Consider the following 19,085-nt stretch of genomic DNA (forward strand, 5'->3'; position numbering starts at 1 on the left):
GAGTTTCCAGTAAGGTGCCAAGAATACTCCTGTGGGTGCCCCCACTGAGAGGAGGCGGGAAGGGGCTGGTGGAAGGCGGGGCTCAGTGTCTCAGTGACCGGCAGCCACTGGTTCAGCCATCCCGCCTGTCCTCTCCGGCACAGCTCACCCACGCTCAGAAACGGTTTCTAGCATCCCAGCCTCGGAAATGCTCTGGACTGCAAATGTCATCTGCACCGACAGGGTTTCCCCGGGGGAAGTCCGGCGGATCCTGCCCTGCCCATCTCTCCATTCCAGGGCGCGCCAGGGAAGACAGAGGAAGTTCCCGGGTGATCCACGCCGCCCCTCGCAATATCTAGGGGCGGTTAGGCGGGGAAGGTGGCTCTTGCCTGGGTTCCGGGCGACAGGTGCCGGGGCGGGAAGCGGCGCGGCTAGCGGAGGACGTCCCCGGGGCGGGGCCTGGCGCCCAGCTGTGCGGTCTCAGAGCGGCGGGGGCGGGGCCAGAGGCGTCCAGCTGCGGTCTGGGTGGAGCAGAGCTCGCACCACGGCTGAGAAGCGCAGTGGGAGCCGGCGAGAAGCGCAGGGAGCAGGACGGCCGGGACACGCGGCCCCGGTTTCCTCCGGGCGTCCGGACGCCGGATCACGGTTTGTTTTGTCTCGGTAGTCCGCTTGGCTCCTTAACTTTTTTAGCATCGAGGACGCTGGGCGCAGGGCTTGGCTGGGTTGGGGGTCTTGTTGACCCAGGGCTAGGATGCTGAGCAACAGCAGGTGGGTTTGGGGTGTGGTTCTCTCTGAGCGTCTAGGTACCTTCAGGGGGAGGCTTTGGGTTTCTCACCTAGAGCCGAAAACTTTTTAAATGTTTGAGAATATAATGAACGCTTCATCAGAAGTGCTTCAAAAATTTACGAATGTAGACTGACTTTATAGAGCTACCCGAAGCAACATTTGTTTTCAGTCGCGATGCTGAGTTTTTTTTTTTTTTTTTTATTCTGCTTTATTGAATGGAGGTGCTCTTTTCGGTTTGGTCGCCACTTTCTCAAACACATCAGAAGGGGCATTTTCGACTTTAACTTGACAGTATGACTCAGGAGCCAGGAAATACAGAAACATAGTTATCGCCTTGAAACAGCTCCCACAAAAGACCTTCCGGAGTTGTGTTTAGGAGGGAGACCTGGTAGCTTTGCTCAGGGAACCACACCACGGAATTCTGTCCGCCTTTTGACTCCACGAACATCAGCTGAGACCCGAGTTTTACTTCCTGTGACTCTCTCACTTGTTCGAGCCATTTCTCAGTAGAGGGAGGAGCTGTTGATTTTACACGGGCATCCAAAAATGAGTCACGAGGCTGCTCTAATTGAGCGACTTATTAGAAGCCTTTGAAAAGTGGGGTTGGATCACCGGAGTTAGAATACAACCAGGGGATGAGACTGCTGTTGTCAAACTGGGGCAGGCGGTCTAGGGAGTAACTATTCAAGTTCTGGGTTTCCTAAAGCGTCTTGTGGGACAACATGCCAGCCAGGATCACTAGGCTGATCTGAGATAACCCTTAAAATCACGCGCTTTGACACAGAAGCTCAGTAGAAAAGGGATTTCGTTATCCAATAGTCATTTGATTGTCATTTTCACTACTTGGTAGGAACAGGACATTTAATGGGGTGATTGTAAGTCACTCTGGAATTAACAATATTTCAGATAGTTTTCTTTTTACCAAATTAGCGTTTTCGGAAACATACAGAAGCTTTTGAAGAAGGTAGATGGTTCCTGGAGCCAGATATTAAGATCAAAGTCTCACAGTGGCTGGATAATAGTTCTTAGAAAGGGACTTCACTGTCTAGAAGCTCAGTAGAGACAGGGATAACTGTCACCCTGGGTGAGCTGAGGTCAGCCCTAGACAGCAGCTACACGGCTCTGGTCTGTTCTGGCCTCTACATCAAGTTCCACGTATATAGTCATGGACACAGTGCTATCCCGGCAGCTAAGGCCATAGGTGAGCAGATTCTTAGGGAAATTCAGCATCACGGGAGGGGTGCTATGAGAAACCTAAACCCAAAGGAGTTACCTCAGTGTGTGTGTGTGTGTGTGTGTGTGTGTGTGTGTGTGTGTGTGTTGAAATCTTGAGATTCCGAATGTTCTGGATCATTGGTGGGTCAGCAAGGGGAAGTTGGAGGTCCAGTCCCCTGCTTGCCTTTGCACACAGCCTATTTTTCACTCAGCGTGTGATTTAAAGGTACATTAGTGATCCATGACTTTTAAGTGTTCGAATTAACCATGTTCCATGTTACGGAGTAGCTGTGTAAGGGTAAATGCAGTCTGTTTCTAACCCTGGGCAGTTGTGGGCACGCTTAGTAATGTGTCTTTTTAAGAACACCGTGACTAATGAGTGGTTCCTCTCTGTAGACCACTAGAACCAAGCAGCTGTCTGCTCGTTGGTTTAGATGGGTTTTGCTCCTCATTCTGAGGGTTGACCTCCATAACTTTAGTTACCTGAATTCTGATATATTAAATACAAGATTCCAGGAATAGTAATATACTTTGATTTACTTTATTTGAGACATGGTCTCATTGTGTAGCCCTGGCTGGGCTGGAATTCACTATGTAGACCAAGATGACCTAGGCCTGCTGAGTGTTCATCATAAAAGTGTATGCCACCACACCTGGCAGTAAGATACTTCAAGAGAGGGAATGTATTCATGCTGAATTAATCATGCCGTATTAATTGTTCTATTAATTCTTGTTCATCTCTTACTGTGAATAATTTATGAATTTAAACTTTATCTTAAATATGTGTGTACAGAGAGCCGCATAAATAGGAGTCAGGCTTTCACCAGAGTCTCTTGGGCAGGGTCTGTGAGGATTAAGGTGGACTAAACATCCCAGTTTTCTGAGGCACCTAGATAGTAAAGGACAACAGCTAACTTAAAACAACTTTAATTGCTATATTTCATCCCTCCCTTCACAGCACAGAGTCACGTCTTGTATAAGAAAGAAAAGATAAAGCATGGTAGGCATTGTGTTCCTGAGCTTTGGCTTGGGCTTGACACATGATGGTATGAAGACGCCTTAAACAATGAACCTGATTGTGGATGAGGGTTATCCAGGAACTGGAGGGGTGGTGTCCCAGCAGAAGGGACAGCAGCCATGCCGAGCACTGGAACAGTATTCTGTGGTCAGGAAACTCCAGCTTGATTGCTAGGAGTGGGCTGATGGGAGGGCAGAGAGATGAGAGTGGAAAGACAAGAGGACAGGATCACAAAGGTCCGAGTGCCGCATGGGCTCCAGGACTTTATCCTGTGGGGGCCTCTGAGGAAAGAAACAGCATCAGACACGTGACTAGAACAAAATGGTGCTGAGGAGATGGCTCAGGCAGCAGGGCGCTTGCCACACAAGCGCCAAGATTTGAGTCTGATCTCCAGCACCCATGTAAGGCAAACCGCTGTCACCTGTGATCTAAGCATTGGGTGAGCAGGGACAGAAGGGTCCCAGGACTTGCCAACCTTCTGGTGTACCTCCATCGATAAGTTCCAGATCTAATGAGAGAGCTAAGGCACCATGTCAACCTCTGACCTTAGGCATGCAGACACATGTGGACCTACACACACGTGAACACGTGCACCCCACACACACGTGAAGATGTGCACACATGTACGTGGATAAACACGAACACATACACACACTCTTAGAATAGATTGGCTGGGAGCTACATGGTCCTTGAGAGATTCCTGTAATATTGAGATGAGAGCATGAACAAGGCTAGAATAAAGTGGTACTGAGACAGGGAATTGAAGGAAGGCATTGATAGAACCCACATTGTATTAACATGCAGGATCCCGCTGCCTCTTGAGAGCTGGGCAGTGAGACAGAGGGGGAAGAGGTAAGAAGATGCCTATATTTCTCGTTAATGACTGGAATAGGAGCCTCCTACCCAATGGAAGAGTTGGTGTGAGCTGAAGGATGGTGAGGCGCTAAGACATTACTTGGCATGTAATTTTACATGCCTCGGGCAAAATTTGGACCAAATAATAACTGGGATTTTATGTCAGTTAGTTTTGTGAACTTGACACAAACTATAGTCATCTGGGAAGAGGGAGCTTCAACTGAGGAATTTCCCCCATCAGGTTGACCAGCAGGCATATCTGTGGGACATTTTCTTGATTAATAATTGATTTGAAAGGGCCCAGTCCACTGTGGGTAGCACCATTCCTGACAAGGTGGACTTGGGTTGTAGTTTAAAAGCAAGCTGAACAAGAAATGGAGAGCAAGCTAATAAGAAGCATTCCTTCATGGTCTCTGCTTCAGTTCCTGCTTTCGGGTTCCTTCCCCAAGCTCCTGTCTACCCATCAGTAATGGGTTATGTCCTAGGACATGTAAGCCAAACAAATCCTATTAAATTGTTCTTGGTCAGTGTTTTAGCATAGCAACAGAAACCAAACTACGGTCAATGTATTGAGTGCTTTTGTAGTCTAGGCATTATTCTAGGCTCAATAAATAAAGTATTTTATTCCTCACTGGACTCCTGTGATAAGTTCTCTAACTACTACAAGGAAAGATAATGATTGACAGTATTGGAAATTTATCCCAAGCACCTGATCCATAGTTTCTACATGCTGACTTGCTTTCTGAAGAAGCAGATGATTAAATAACTGCTTAGACTTCATACTAAACTCAAATTACCATCATTTTTTTTATCACAACAATTATTCCCTGAGCAGGAATAGCTCCAGTCATAATACGAACACTTCCTGGCCTCTGTTTTGCTGTGTAGCATCTTTCTCCTGCTTTCCTTTGAAGAAATATGTGATCCATCTAGGAATACAACCAGGGTTACCATAAATTGCTCCAGTGTGGTGGTCTGAGTGAGAATGTTCGTGTATTTGAATACCTGGTCCCAGTTGGTGGAATTACTTGGAAAGGATTAGAAGGTGTGGCTTATTGGAGAAGGAATGTCACTGAGGATGGGCTTTAAGGGTTCAAAAGCCTGCCTCCTTCCCAGTTCTCTCTCTCTCTCTCTCTCTCTCTCTCTCTCTCTCTCTCTCTCTCTCTCTCTCTGCCTCACAGTCATCGATCAAATATGAGTTCTCAGCTGCAGTTCCAGCTCCATGCCCGTCTACCTGCTTCCATGCTCCCCACCATGGATATAATGGACGAAACATCTTTATGGAGACTAAGAGCCTCTGAAGAGTCTCAGAGCTCTGGTCTCCAGAACTGTTTCTTAAGCACTGAATATTTATTCAGCATTTCCTTTTTTTCATTATCTTGGTCAGTAGAAAGGCTGGCCAGGGGCCCGGGTGCTAATCAATAGGTTGTGGGTCCCATGGTGAAAGAATCACTAACAAATGCAGTCAGGGACATAAGAACTCCAAATCTCACACTCGTGGCTTGTGATCTGCCTGTGGGTGCCTATTTCATCTTGGTTGGACAAGTACTTTCCTGCCCCTAACTTGAAGAACCTCATGCAGTGAGCAGACCCTGGTGTACCCTTATCCGCTTGACATTAACTTGACAGATGATTCAGTTATGGTCTCCTGAGATCCTGTTTTGTACTTGGGGCATTTGAGTCGATGCCATTGGTCCTAACACAGGTATTCTCACCAGCAAGCCACTCCCCACCAAGTCCATCCCCAACTCTACACCATTCTCATTGTTTGATGGCCTGATCTCCTCTGACTTGGGTAAATACTTTGGTTTTTGTTCAACACAGTATTGACCATTTTGACTTTGGGTCCTTTAAAGATACAGACATCAAGCTGATGCTGTGCACAAACTAAACCAAACTCACCAAGTCTAAAGCTCTAAAATGTTCCGATATATGAAACTTGGTGCTTTTCAATGTTTTCTTGCTCTGTGAATTAAATATCTTGACACTTGAGATTTACCGGGAAATCGATAGTCACCTGTTGTATGGAGGGCAACTTAGAGCCTTCATAGACAACTCAACCTACCTGTCTCTTTTAAATTTAGATGTCTGTTTAAATTCCTACGGCTGCCTATGGTTCATGAAGTCCTTCTCGCAATAGAAAGTGAAAGATTTGCATTACTATCTCATGTGGGTTTGTCTTGCTTCCTCAATTCTGCTGGGAGTTTCCTAAGAGAGGGTCACTGCTATGGTTGGCTTTGGCAGGTTTCCTCAGAGCCCCCCTCCGGCCCCACCTCTCTTCTAACCATTCTGTGACTTTTGCTGAAAACAAAAACATCTGTTATCATAAGCATTTGTGGTTCAGTCTCTAAGCCTATGGGTCTTGGAGACTAGTGTATGTCATTCAAGTTCTTTATAAGGCTTACCAAGTAGTAACTTTTAGTGTGAATTGGTTTGGGGGTTTGGACTCTCTAGTTGAGACAACGACGTGTCTTTAGCGTTCACTTAGGGTATTTTCCTTTTCAGTGGGTACCAAGATACTCGGGATAAAAGTCTCCCAATAAAGTATTTCTTTTTGTGTACTGGACTGTTCTACACCTCCCTCTGTTCAAAGATGTGAAGCAATATTCTTTACAGAACTTATTGGTTAATAGTGTGAATTTCAGCTTTTTGGAATAATGGAGGAAGTAGGACATGTTCTGGCTTCAGGGTCAGCTCTGAATGGCAGCAAGCCTGCCTCCTCTCCCAGCTTCCTTCCTCACTCTCTGCTCACACCCATTGGGCTAGTGACCCACAATGTGATTTTGGATAAAGTAGGATAGTTCATGAGATGAATTTTGTATTATCACTACACTGCCCACCTTGTAGCCTCTTTATTTACTATAGCAAACTACATGAAACAATGTCTTGTTGATATTTCATGGCTCTTTATTGTTGATAGAGTCCTTTCATATGGTGTAACAGCCTGGAAGGACAGAAAGGACAAATTGTATTATTACTGCTGTCATTGCCTCTCTCTCTCTCCCCAACACCTATCTAAAACCTTTTGAAAATCCTGAAACAGCCCAGTAAACTTCAGTGTGTAGCATGAAGGTTATGAATATCAGAATGAATTGCCTAGGCTATTTCAAAACAAAGAAACAACAACAACAAAAAAAACCCCAAAGAGGTGGAGCAAGAAGGAAGAAGAAGAAAAAGAGGAATGGAAGAAGGAAAGGAGGGAGGGAGGAAGAGAGAAAAGGAGGAAGGGAGAGAGAAAGGAAAGGAGAAAAAGAGAGGAAGGAAAGTTCTGTCTTGGCTTTCTCCCATCTCAGATGCAGAGACATCAAATTCCTTGAAAAGCTGTGCTTGAAGGAAGGTCCCCTTATAGGAATCAGTAACTCTGCAAGGACAGGAAGTTCCAGGAAGGCTTATGCAGAGCAAATGTCAAGGTGCTAGCTGTAAACCTTAATGACCCTCTAATAGCATGAAAGAGGTAGTTTGGGAAGAAAGATTAAACATTCATAGATGCAAGAAAACACATCGGTTGACTCACAGAAATGGGCAATCATTTTTCTTGGAAGGGGAAGGCACTTGAGAGCATATTGATTTGGAATCAGATCTTTGCAGGAAACAGTAGTCATCTGCAGAATAACCTGGTCAGTGGGGGCACTTCACTGTCTTCTTCATTCCGGAGAAGTCTGGCAGTTGTCATTTCTGTGCCCTCTGTGTGTGCTTCAGGCTTCTGTTCAAGTTATCTCTGCCTCAGTTTCCTCTCTGAGTAAGCCATTGGGAGTTACCTCCAGCCCTATGTTCTCTAAGAAAACTTCATGTTCTCAGAGTTTGACACTCTCCTCTGAGCACCACTGCCTGGTCTTCCTCTCTTTATTGTTGAGTTTATTGCCACTGGGAGGTCAAGGACCATCTTTCACCTGTGATTCATAAAAGTGACTAAAAAGAAGCATCCTAGTGACCTTATTTATTTGAGAACCATTTATCAAGGGTCCCCATGTTAGATAATCTAGAGAACATTACAAACACAGCAGGCACGGGCACAGGCACAATCCCCGACCCCATGGAGGTTGCGGACAAGCAGAACCCAAACAGCAAGAGACTGTGTTGTAAACTGCTCAGCAGGGGAACAAATGGTGAGTATTAGGAAAGAGGAAGCGTGGGGGGTGTCAGTTCATAGACCCAGTCGAAGGTCAGAGAAGAGGTCACATTCTCAAGAAACCCAATTCACACCAAAATCAAAGCCAGGAGGGTGGCTTTTGTTACAAGGGTCCCCTTTCCAGCAAAGGGAGATCTGCTGATTCTAGACCCAGATTGAGATTCCTTCCCATGTGTATGTGGGCATGCTAATGCCCACACATTTGTACCTGTGTATGCGTGTGTGCATGATTGTGTGTGTGTGTGCGCACGCGTGCACGTGCGTGTGCATGTGCATGTGCTGGGAGGGAGATGCTGCTAAAAGAGGAGAAAGTGATTCCTCCATTTGAAGAGTGAAATCAATAGGAAGGAACAGAGAAGGAACTTTCTGGGTGTTTCACGGAATCGGCACTCTGGTTAGAATTTGGTCTTCATATCCCAATGTGTATATATAGTGGCAAAAATCAAAATCAAAATCAAACAAATTTAAAGCTCCGAAATCCATTAATTCGTGTGGTAGACTTTTAAAAATTACTTTTAAGAGTACAGGGCTAGCAAGATGGCTCAGTGAGGAAGGGTATTTGTCACCAAGCCTAATAACCTGAGTTTGAAACCCAGGACCCACATGGTGATGAACACTGATACCCACAATCTTCACACAACATGAATAAATAAATGTGGGGCCTGGAGAAAGAGCCCCACGGTCAAAAGCACTTGCTGCTCTTGCAGGGGACCCAGATTTGGTTTCCAGCATCCACATGGCTACCCACAGCACAGCCATTTGTAATTCCAGTTCCAGGGGATCTGACACCCTCTTCTGCACCACTCAGGCACCAGGCATGCACGTGGTATACATACATACATGCAGACAAACACTCACGCACATACAATAAAAATAAATCTCTATATAAACGCAATAGAAATAGCTTTTAAAATAAATTTTTACAGTCACTATGCTTGGTCTAGGAGTGTCACCCTTGAGGTTTTGTTATAAATGTCCCAAAGGGTGAAGCGCATGCACTCAGAGCTGTGTCGATTCTGAATTCTCATCTGTGAACTTGGCTCCCACACAGGGGAGAGAGGTTGCAATACCTGTGTTGCAATTGGTAACCTCCTCCCAGCTTTGCAGCTCATGATGGCTCCTTCCTTTTTCTTCTCTTCTGGCCACTTGTTGATCTTATTATCCTGCTGACTTATTTTTCCTCTGCTTTTACAAACTTATCTGAGGACAAGAAAAGTGAATTTGTTATTTTTTTATTTATTTACTTTTTTAGCTATTAGGATTTAATATTTAAACTGCAAATCATTGTGTATTACTTACTTTTCTGTGGCTGTAATAAAACAACGAGATCAAGGGAAACTTGAGGAGAATTTATTTTGTCCTTGAGTTGCAGAGGGTTAGAGCCCAGGATAGCAGAGAAACTTGGCAGCAAGCAGCAAGTATGGTGGCTGGAACAGGAAGCTGAGAGTTCACAGCTTGAATCTTGAGCACACAACAGAGAGTGTGAATTAGTAGGAGGCAGGGCTTTTTACTCTCAAAACTCTCCCCCAGAGACATACTTCCTCCACCAAGGCGACATCACCTAGGCCTCCCTGAATGGTGGTGCCACCATCTGGGGATCAAGTGCTCAAATACCCAAAACTATGGGGGTCATTTCTCACTCAAATCATCACCACACATTGTTAGTATTATTTTGATCCATAAATCATATTTGTGAATTTGTGTGGTACCTTGTGACATTAAATATACATGTACCATGTGCATGATTAAATCAAGCTAGCTAATATGCCCAGCATTTTGTTTGCTTACCTCTATGACATAAAGCGTAGACATAAATTTTAAATTTAATTCCTTATTTTTTGAGTGGGTGGAGTCCAGAGAGAGACAGCATGTGTCTTCTACTGTTTATTCTCTACCTTAATTTTAAAATTTATTTCTTATTGTTGGGGGAGTTTCATACATAAATATGATATGTTTTATTTTTTTTCCGAAAAAATGAAATGCTTTTTAGATGATAAAATGTGCTCCTTAAGAAATCAAATTATAGGGCGGTGGTGGCGCACGCCTTTAATCCCAGCACTCGGGAGGCAGAGGCAGGCGGATCTCTGTGAGTTCGAGACCAGCCTGGTCTACAAGAGCTAGTTCCAGGACAGGCTCCAAAGCCACAGAGAAACCCTGTCTCGAAAAACCAAAAAAAAAAAAGAAAAGAAAAAAAGAAATCAAATTATAGGCACATCAGCTTGTCGTCAAAGGGTAACAGCTGAGAGTGAGAATGTTCTACCTAGTCAGCATGTTGTTGTTGATATCGATCTGGACAATTTCTCAAGTTATGAATTGCTCTTAACTGAATTTTGGGAGTGTGGACATTTGTGTATCTGGCTCGCTGACAATCACCTTATTCCACACTGCTGTCCTCAGCATAAACAAATGAACATTTTTTCATTTTCATTGCTTCAGTTTAGTCTTAGTGCTGAAAGCACAGACAAAGCTTGTATTTTTATTTCTCTCATTTTGAGCTAAGTTGCTAAGTCTAGCTAGCACCTTGTTATTCTCTTCCTGTTGTACGGAGATTTCCAGTTATATGTCCTTATACTTAATTTTCTTTCCCTCTGGGATTTCTCCAGACTGTTATCATTATTCTAATGGACAGATAAAGATTTATGATTTTTTTTTACTGGTGTTTCTTTTATTGATTTTGCATTTTTAAATCTATAATTTCCCGAGACATATTAGTGAGTTTATGGTAAAGTTACAGAGAATTCAGTATGTGCCAGCCAATTATGGCAGCCTGATTAGTTTAAATTCTTATTATTATTCTGATATGCGTGTGATCACTAACCAGTTCTCTGTATGTAATTGTGATGTTTTTCAGTATTTTACTCTTATCCCTTTGTCTATATTTTTAGATTAAAAAAATGCTATTTGCTTTTATTATTGTTTTATGATGTCATGTTAGCCAAACCTCCTTTACTTTCTATTACTGTATTTTTAATTTGTATAAAAAAGCTTAAGTGTTCATTAGTTGAGGATTATTTGTTCTATTTTGTGTGTGTGTCACATGTGTGTGTTCCTCTGAACACCTGGAAGCTGAGGATCAAACTCAGGCACCGTTCCAAAGGTATATTCTATTTGTTTTTTGAAACAGGCCCCCTCACTTGTTTGGAAATCCCTGATTAGCGTGGTCGACTGGCCAGCCAACCCCTGGGTCTACCTGTCTCTGCCTCACCAGAGCCAGGGAACAAATTTGTGCCACCAGGCCTGGTTTTTTGTTTTTGTTTGTTTCTTTGTTTCTATGTCGATTTGGAGAAATGAACTCGTCACTTCACTGACTAAGCCATCACCCCAGCCCTGTGAGAGTTAATTTAGGATCATGGTCTCAACTTTCCCCTATTTCCATGTCATTGTCACTGTGAAGGCAGAACTTGAATTCACTGTACTCCTTCCTCGGCCTCCCCAGTGTGGAGATCATGTGTATGCATACCACAGCTGGCCTGGGTAATTTTCATTTTCAGGTTTTTAATTTAAAGCCTTGTGGGAAGCTTGGGTTTATTGTAATCAAAACAACACGTGAAGACTTTCTGATTCCCTTGTAAATGTGTTTGAGGATTTATTCTGGAGTGGAATCTACCCAGAGTCAATGTCAGAAAGAGACACACTCAGCAGGAAAACAGTTTCTGAATTCTCTCTCTCGTTTCCTTCCTTCCTTCCTTCCTTCCTTCCTTCCTTCCTTCCTTCCTTCCTTCCTTCCTTCCTTCCTTTTTCTTTTCTTTTTTTTTTTTCATCTTTTCAAGACAGGGTCTTTCTATAATGCCGCTCTGGCTGTCCTGGAACTCTCTACGTACACCAGACCAAACTGACCTTGAACTCACAGTGATCTTCTTGCCTCACTCACCTGAGATTGGAAGTGAGTGCCACCACGCCTGGCTCTTCTGAAGTCTTCATCCCCCTACACTAGCCCAAAGTCAAAGCATCTGCCTTCTGGTTAGTAATTGCATTGCAGAGGCAGTCTTCCCCTTTGGTGCCTCCCAGCTTCCCTCTGTCCTTCCCTTTCTTCCTCCTTTTCACTCCCCTTCTCATTCTGACCTTCAGGAAGGACGTTTATTGAGAGTACTGTAAGAGCACAGGGAGCTGATGAATAGCTAGAATCCCACCTACAATTTCTTTCTTTTTGTTTTTCCAGTACTAGGGATAAAACCCAGGCCCCTGCACCTGCTAGAAAACCACTCTGTGACTGAAATGTACCCCTGCTGCCTTTCTTGAGATGGGGTCTCATTTACTTCCCAGTCTGCCCTTGAGCTCAGTCTTTAGCTCAAGCAGGCCTTGAACTTATGATTAGCTAACCCCTGCAAAAATAGGTAATATTATGTCTATGTCTTTCTTTTCTTTTTTAATTTTTATCGAACTTACATATTTGAGGAAAACCAATTAATTCCATTAAACATGTGATGAAAAAAAACCCAGTTCTTCTTTCTCGTTTCCACCAAACTCAACCACACCCGACCCCCTGAGGTGTGTGTCTTCAGTCTCCAAACGGCGTGCCTCTATCACAATTTTCTGGGTTTTTTTTTTTCAGTTTTAGACATTGCCCTAGCCCATTTCCCCCCTTCTCTACCAAGACATGCACACCCACCCCCAGTACAACTCTTCATGATTGAAGACTGATCAATATTCAGTGATTAATATTATGAGCACACTAATTGAAGCAGAACCTTGTATTATATCCTGATTATGTTCTGGAACGCACTGTATGGTCTGTTTTCCAGATAGTTAGTTACTACCCCCCCCCCCCCGCTTGTTCTAGTCTCGTTAGCTTGGCTTTCTTTCCAATTATGCAACTCCAGATTGTCTAAATCTCCTCTCAGATGATGATCCCCCTGGAATTCTGATATCATCATCTTCCTGCCCAAGCCCACAGGCTCCTTCCTCATCTGAAAGACAGTTTTTAAGTCAGGTGCCCTGTTGCCAGTTTAAACGTTTCCTCTGTCACCCCACTCCGGGGAGCTCTTGCTGTACAAGTCTGAGGACCTGACTTCGGATCGTTGGCACCTACATGGAGAGCCAGGTATGGCAGCTCGGGTCTATGATCCCTACACGGAACAGGCAGAGAAAAGAAACCCCCAGGGGCTTGCTGGTCAGGCAGCCCAGCTGAATCACTGCAGGTTTGGTGAGAGACCTTGTCATAAACAAGAAGATGGGAAGTGATGGATACACGGGCACATGGCATGTTATCAGGGCTCAGACTGGCTTACACACGTCATGCATGATTCTTTCACAGCCTCGGAAGTGTGTGGAACTGGAAGAACCACCTTGAGATGCTTGAACATAAAAGCCCATGTGACCATTCTCTTTCTTTCTAGAATTTTCTTAACTTCTCAGGGTTGCCTTCATCATTCTTCATTTTATTTAGTTTCACCTGCATAGTTTACGAAAAAAAATTTGGTTGGTGGAATGTTCCGCATGGTTTTTCTCAGTGGCTCTGTGGGATGCCCCTATCCAGAAGAAACTTCCCAGAATCCTCTGCTTTACCAGGGAAATGTGCTCCACATCATAGCTCCAGGGTTGGTGCTTCTGAATGCGATTTTGAATATTCATCATTTGGTGGGATAAAAAGAATCTGGAAACAGATATTTTAAGTTTTTATTGTGGGCTATTTTTATAGTCATGACACATTTTTTAAAAAAAATAAGTTATTTTTTCTTATTTTATATACATTGCTGCTTTGCCTGTATGTTTGTCTGTGTGAGGGTGTCGGGTCCCCTGGAACAGGAGCTATGAACAGTTGAGCTGCCATGTGGGTGCTGGGAATTGAACCCGAGTCCTCTGGAAGAGCAGTGAGTGTTCTCAACCACTGAGCCATCCCTCCAGCCCCAAAATCTTTATTTTTATATGAGATTATTTTTGTGAGCTTTTTGTGTTCTTATAAATAGTTAAACAGGGAGGAAAGAGAGGTTTTTAGAATAGTTAGGAAATAAGTATGTAAAAGCTCAAATAGGGTTGGCAGGAAGGCTCCATCAGTGAAAGACGTGCTGTGAAAGTCTGGTGACTGGAATTCAGTCCCTGGAACCGATTTAAGGGTAGGTAGAAGGAAAAACTGTCACAAGATTGTTTTCTGACCTCAGATATAGCCATATGCGCCATAGTGTACATGTGCCCCTACAGTCCCCATTAAAAATGTTTAAGCTCAAATAGTATAGTAAGTCCTAGGTGTCAAGGTCTCTTTTGGCCATAGATGAAATGGGAAATAAGCTGTTAATAGCACACTGGCTGTATTAATAGCACTGTTCACACGTGTGGTTACCAGGTCTGCATTATTTATTTGAGCAGCTTAAGGTCCCATGGATCTCAAGAACCGATGAAAGCAGATAGCAAAGACAGAGTGTTTACTCTTTCTTATGTAAAAGCTCCTCACGGAACATCCCAACGAGTCCTCTCCCAACACTGAGGTAGGCATTCATTCATGGGAGAAGGGAGCTAGCAAGGAAAGGCGACCAAGGCAGGCCCCAGTCTCTTAGGAATTGCATCCCTTTCTTGGGAATCCCCCCTGTGTACCTACTGGGACCCTGGAAGCTGAGGAATCTCAGAGGAGGGTCATCAGCGGCACAGGTGTGATCAGAACATGACATGACGTAACAGCCAGGACTGAACCTTCAATGTCTAGATAGGGGATTCTACGTAGACCCCTGGGTCTGAGGACAATTCTTTTGTCACCTTAATATTCTTGAAGAATGAGTCTGGCCTCATCAACTCCTGACAGTTTTTAGAGACTTAGTTAAACTCCCACTAATTTCAGTTCTTTTTAGTTCGGTGGTGAGAAACCACTCTGGTTCAGGTTTTGCTGACACTGTGTGTGGTAGACAGTTGGGAGGTTGGTCTGTACCCGCCGGCTGCTCTTTACTTGGGTACGTTGAACAGTAGGATTGAGGTACACTCAAAACTACCCACTTCCATTCCAAAGCTGGCTCTTCAGGTTCTCCAGACCTCTTATCAGACTGAACCCTGGCCAAGGTTAAAGCTACCGGGTATCTCTGTGCTGTCCTGTGCCGCATGGGCAACATGAAGCAGCTCCCGGCTCCTGTGCTGCAAGGGCAGTGTGACTACAGTATTCAACAGGAAAGACAGAACTATCCACACATTTGTTAAGAAATGTGTGATTCTTCAAAAGTGAATGCTTCTGCTTTCTATAAAATTTTAGATAATAAATGAATAGAATATCATAAATGTAATGTGCAGTTAAAAATATATACTTTAGGCTATGATCATCAAATATTATGATCATCAAGATAGTTATTTGGAATATTTGCTTATATTTTCATTTCAAATTATAACAGATTTTCATTTGGAATGCATGAGAATTTACTTTCCATAAATTATGATTTTTCTATGATTCCTGTTAGCTTCTAAAACTGGGATTAAAAAAAAAGTACACTTAGGAGGCACAGAGCAATCCAAAGACGGTTGGATCAGTTAGTATCTTAACAATAAAGCACCCTTAGATAGTTATTAGTCATTTCTTATGTTTGTGAGGGTAGCATGAATTGGCCTATATCAACCTTCCACAATTAGCAACCTCTGGATGGACTTCCCTTGGTCGTGTCCAGGCTCAGTTGTAGTAATAAGGGCGCGGCGGAGGGGCTGCGTCCCCAATACCCCAGCCGCCTGCCCGGCTAGCTTATGCCCCAAAATAATTACACGGACACTGTATTCTTTTAATCACTGCTTGGCCCTTACTGGCTAATTCTGATATACCGATCAACCCATCTCTAATAATCTGTGAGCACCGGTCTTACTGGGAAGATTCTAGGTCAGAGCTTCATCGCGTGTGTCTGCCCAGGATCGGGGCATGGCGTCTCTGCTGAGGCATCTACTCCCGAGAGGAGAGCTGTCGAGTCTGACCTCACTTCCTCTTCCTCCCGGCATTCTGTTCTGTTTACTCCACCTACCTATGTCCTAACCAATAATATGGGCCAAAGCAGTTCCTTTATTAGCCAATGACCTTCCTCCATCACTCAGTCATTCAGCCCCTCTCTTCGCGTGGTCTCCAGTCGCTCTCCAGCTTCCTCACAATGTCCCCGATGGGAAGTGGCGGCAGTCAGAAATTTCATGGATACGTAGATTGTCAGACTTACACAGCAAGTCTTTTATCCACGGGGCAGTCTCACTTGCCTAAAAATTAAAAGGGACACTTATTTAAATTTTAAAAATTAATTTTAATATTTACACATTTCAAACTAGAATAGAATTACACAACTCTTCTCTTTCTCATCCCCCCAGTACCTTCCCTCAATTCCCACCCATGTCCCCTCCACTCCAAAGCTTATAGTCTTTTTCTTTACTATTGCTACATCTATGTATGCATTTGTATATGCATAATAGGTGTCTGCACAGTATAGAAATAGAACCTGCTGAGTCCACTTTTGGTTGGTTGTGCATGTTTTCAAGGCTGACCAGTGTGTTGGATAACCAGTAAGGGAGATCGTCCCTGGAAGGGGGTAATCCTCCCTCCTTCGGCAGTCTGTAGTTGTCTGTATAGCTCTGTGTTTGGGGATTGGTACCCCATGAAACTGTCCCCTTTCCATGCTCATCGATGTTGCCATTGTTCTGGTCTTGTTTGTGCCGCCATATCTAGGAGAGAGTTTCACAGCAAACACTTTTGGCACTTCTTCTATCCCTATCCTTTATAATTCTACTCCCTCTCAATAAAGAATCATTAAACTCTCATATTGTGCCTTGAATGCACCCTCCGGAAAGGTTAAATATGCTTTTGGCAAATGCACTTTAAAAAAAACCAACCCTATTTGGTTTTTCTTTTTTTATAATTACCTTGAGAACAACAAGAAAGTATTTTAAGCTTATAATCTCTAAAAGATAAAAGAATACTTTATTGCTAGATGGTGGTGGCACATGCCTTTACTCCCAGCACCCAGGAGGCAGAGGTGGTCCAATCTCAGTTTGCTGTTGTGAGTTCCAGAGAGCAGCCAGGGCTACACAGAGAAACCTTGTCTCAAAAACAAACTAAAACAAAAAAATATTTTCTTCCTTTTTGGTACACCCACTTTTAAAATCAAGAAACAGAGCATAGCATCCAGGATTACTCAGTTGAGTGAAATGATTCTAAATGGATTTGAGTCAGCGGGTTGGGGGAAGAGCCTGTGTTGTCTTTTAAGGGTGTGTTCTGATGGGTAAGCTTGAAAACAACCACGAAGCTACTGTGACAGAGTGGAATGTCCTGTTCCCAGCCAGATGACTGCAGTGGGGGTGGCTGGGCAGGAGTAAGTGGTTGAGCAAGCTCTATACAGGGCGATCACAGCTGAGCAGGCCGTGACCTCATCAAGTGTGGGTAGGGCTGTGCCTTCTGCCAACCAGGCAGTGTACCCCGGTGCGGGCTGCACCCACCAGAGAAGCGGTGCTATAGGAGCTTTTCCCAGGGTCTCCTATGGCCCAGCAAACACCTTTTGATCTGTAACTATTATCTCCTTTAATAATTATTTAAAATTTACTATAAGCCCCAGGCCTAACAGCTGGATATCACAGAAGCTGAAATAAGAGCTTGACCACTATACAAAAGTGACTGTTTATGCTCTCTTGGGGACAAGATCATTTCTGCTTCTTCCATAGTTAGATACAGCAAATACTGTCTAAATGTGTTCTTAAGTTCATATTGAAAGGAAAACATTAAACTTCCTGAACTTTGAGCATTGTGGTAATTTGAATGCCATTGACCCCCATAAACTCACAGGGAAGGGCGCTATTAGGAGGTGTGGCTTTGCTGGAGGAAGTGTGTCACTGTTGGGGTGGGCTTTGAGGTTTCCTATGCTCAAGATAACACCAGGGGCTGAGTCCACTTACTGTTGTCTTCTGATCAAGACATAGCCAACGCCATGTCTGCCTACACTCCGCCATGCTCTCTGTCATGATAAGAATGAATGGAACCTCTGAACTGTAAGGAAGTCCCAACTAAATGGTTTCCTTCGAAGAGTTGCCGTGGTCATATGGTATCTCTTCACAGTGATCGAAACCTTAACAAAGACACACATGAAAGCAGAATGAAGTCTGAAACCTGTGTTTATTAAGTGTAGGTTTAGAAAGGACTGTAGGGTTTGTTTCCCTCCCATCTTTTCCAGTTCACCTCTCTAGCAAACTCCCCGTGGTCCAATCTGAACCTCCCTCTGCTCTGCGTTCTGCGTATCCGTGTCTGATTCCCCTCACCACAGGTCAAAATACTTGTAACATATTGCTGTGAAGCCAGGAAGGATTTTATTTGTTGGTATTAGGCAAAATTTCCTTGATATATAAATTGGTTTGCTGACCACAGTCTACCAAGGGCAGCTAAGAATGGAGCCCAACGCAAAACCCTCAAACTTACTTAAACAACCATACGTTATGGGTTGGTTGGTTTTTTGTTTGTTTGTTTTTTACAATTCAGCATGTAGTTCTCCGGTGTGAACTTTGTAGATGGCAGCAGCATTGTATCACAGTGTCAAAAGGCTGGATACCCCTGGCACCAGAAACTCATTTCTTACAAGTTCAGGGGTGCTGTAAATTCAATGTCCGGGTGTTGGCAAGTTTGGAGGTTTGAATGAGATGCTCCCCAATGTCTGGGTCATTTGACCCCTCAGTCCCCAGTTGATGGCACTGTTTGGGAGATTTAGGACGTATGGCTTTGCTGGAGGAAGTATGTCACTAGAGACAGGCTTTGAGAGTTTAAAGACTCGCTGCTTTGAGTTTTCTTGCTCTGCTTTGTGCTTGCTGTTCAAGATGTGAGCCCTCAGCTTTCTGCCCCTGCTGCCTTGCCTGTTGCTTCTCCACCATGACGGACTCCATCGCTCCAGAACCGACAGCCTTGGTAAACTCGCTCTTCTCGAAGTTGTCTTGGTCTGGGTGTTTGTCACAGCCATAGAAAAATGACTAATTTGACAAGGTTTGTTTCTTCTGAGGTTTGTTTCCTTGGCTCACAGATTAACTCTATTTTCTCCTAGCTTTCCTTTGAGTGTGCAAACTTTCTCCCACTGGATTCCTTACCAGCCATATTGAATTAAGATCCATCCCCCAAAGACTTCGTTCTAACTTAATTTCTTCAATAACAGTGCCAAATACAAAGGCACCCTGACATGCTAGGGTCAGGAC

General features: G+C 44.0%; 1 protein-coding gene across 1 annotated transcript in view; it reads left to right on the plus strand.

Moving 5' to 3' along the window:
* Positions 1-273: 273 nt before the first annotated feature.
* The window catches only part of Stx11 (syntaxin 11), a 32,629-nt gene continuing 13,817 nt past the window's right edge, over positions 274-19,085 (plus strand). The window contains exon 1 of the mRNA XM_075948901.1: positions 274-624. The gene's annotated coding sequence lies outside the window, so the exon portion shown is untranslated. The remainder of the gene's footprint in view (positions 625-19,085) is intronic.

The sequence above is a fragment of the Microtus pennsylvanicus genome, chromosome 1, assembly GCF_037038515.1.
Source record: "Microtus pennsylvanicus isolate mMicPen1 chromosome 1, mMicPen1.hap1, whole genome shotgun sequence".
Classification (NCBI taxonomy): Eukaryota; Metazoa; Chordata; class Mammalia; order Rodentia; family Cricetidae; genus Microtus; species Microtus pennsylvanicus.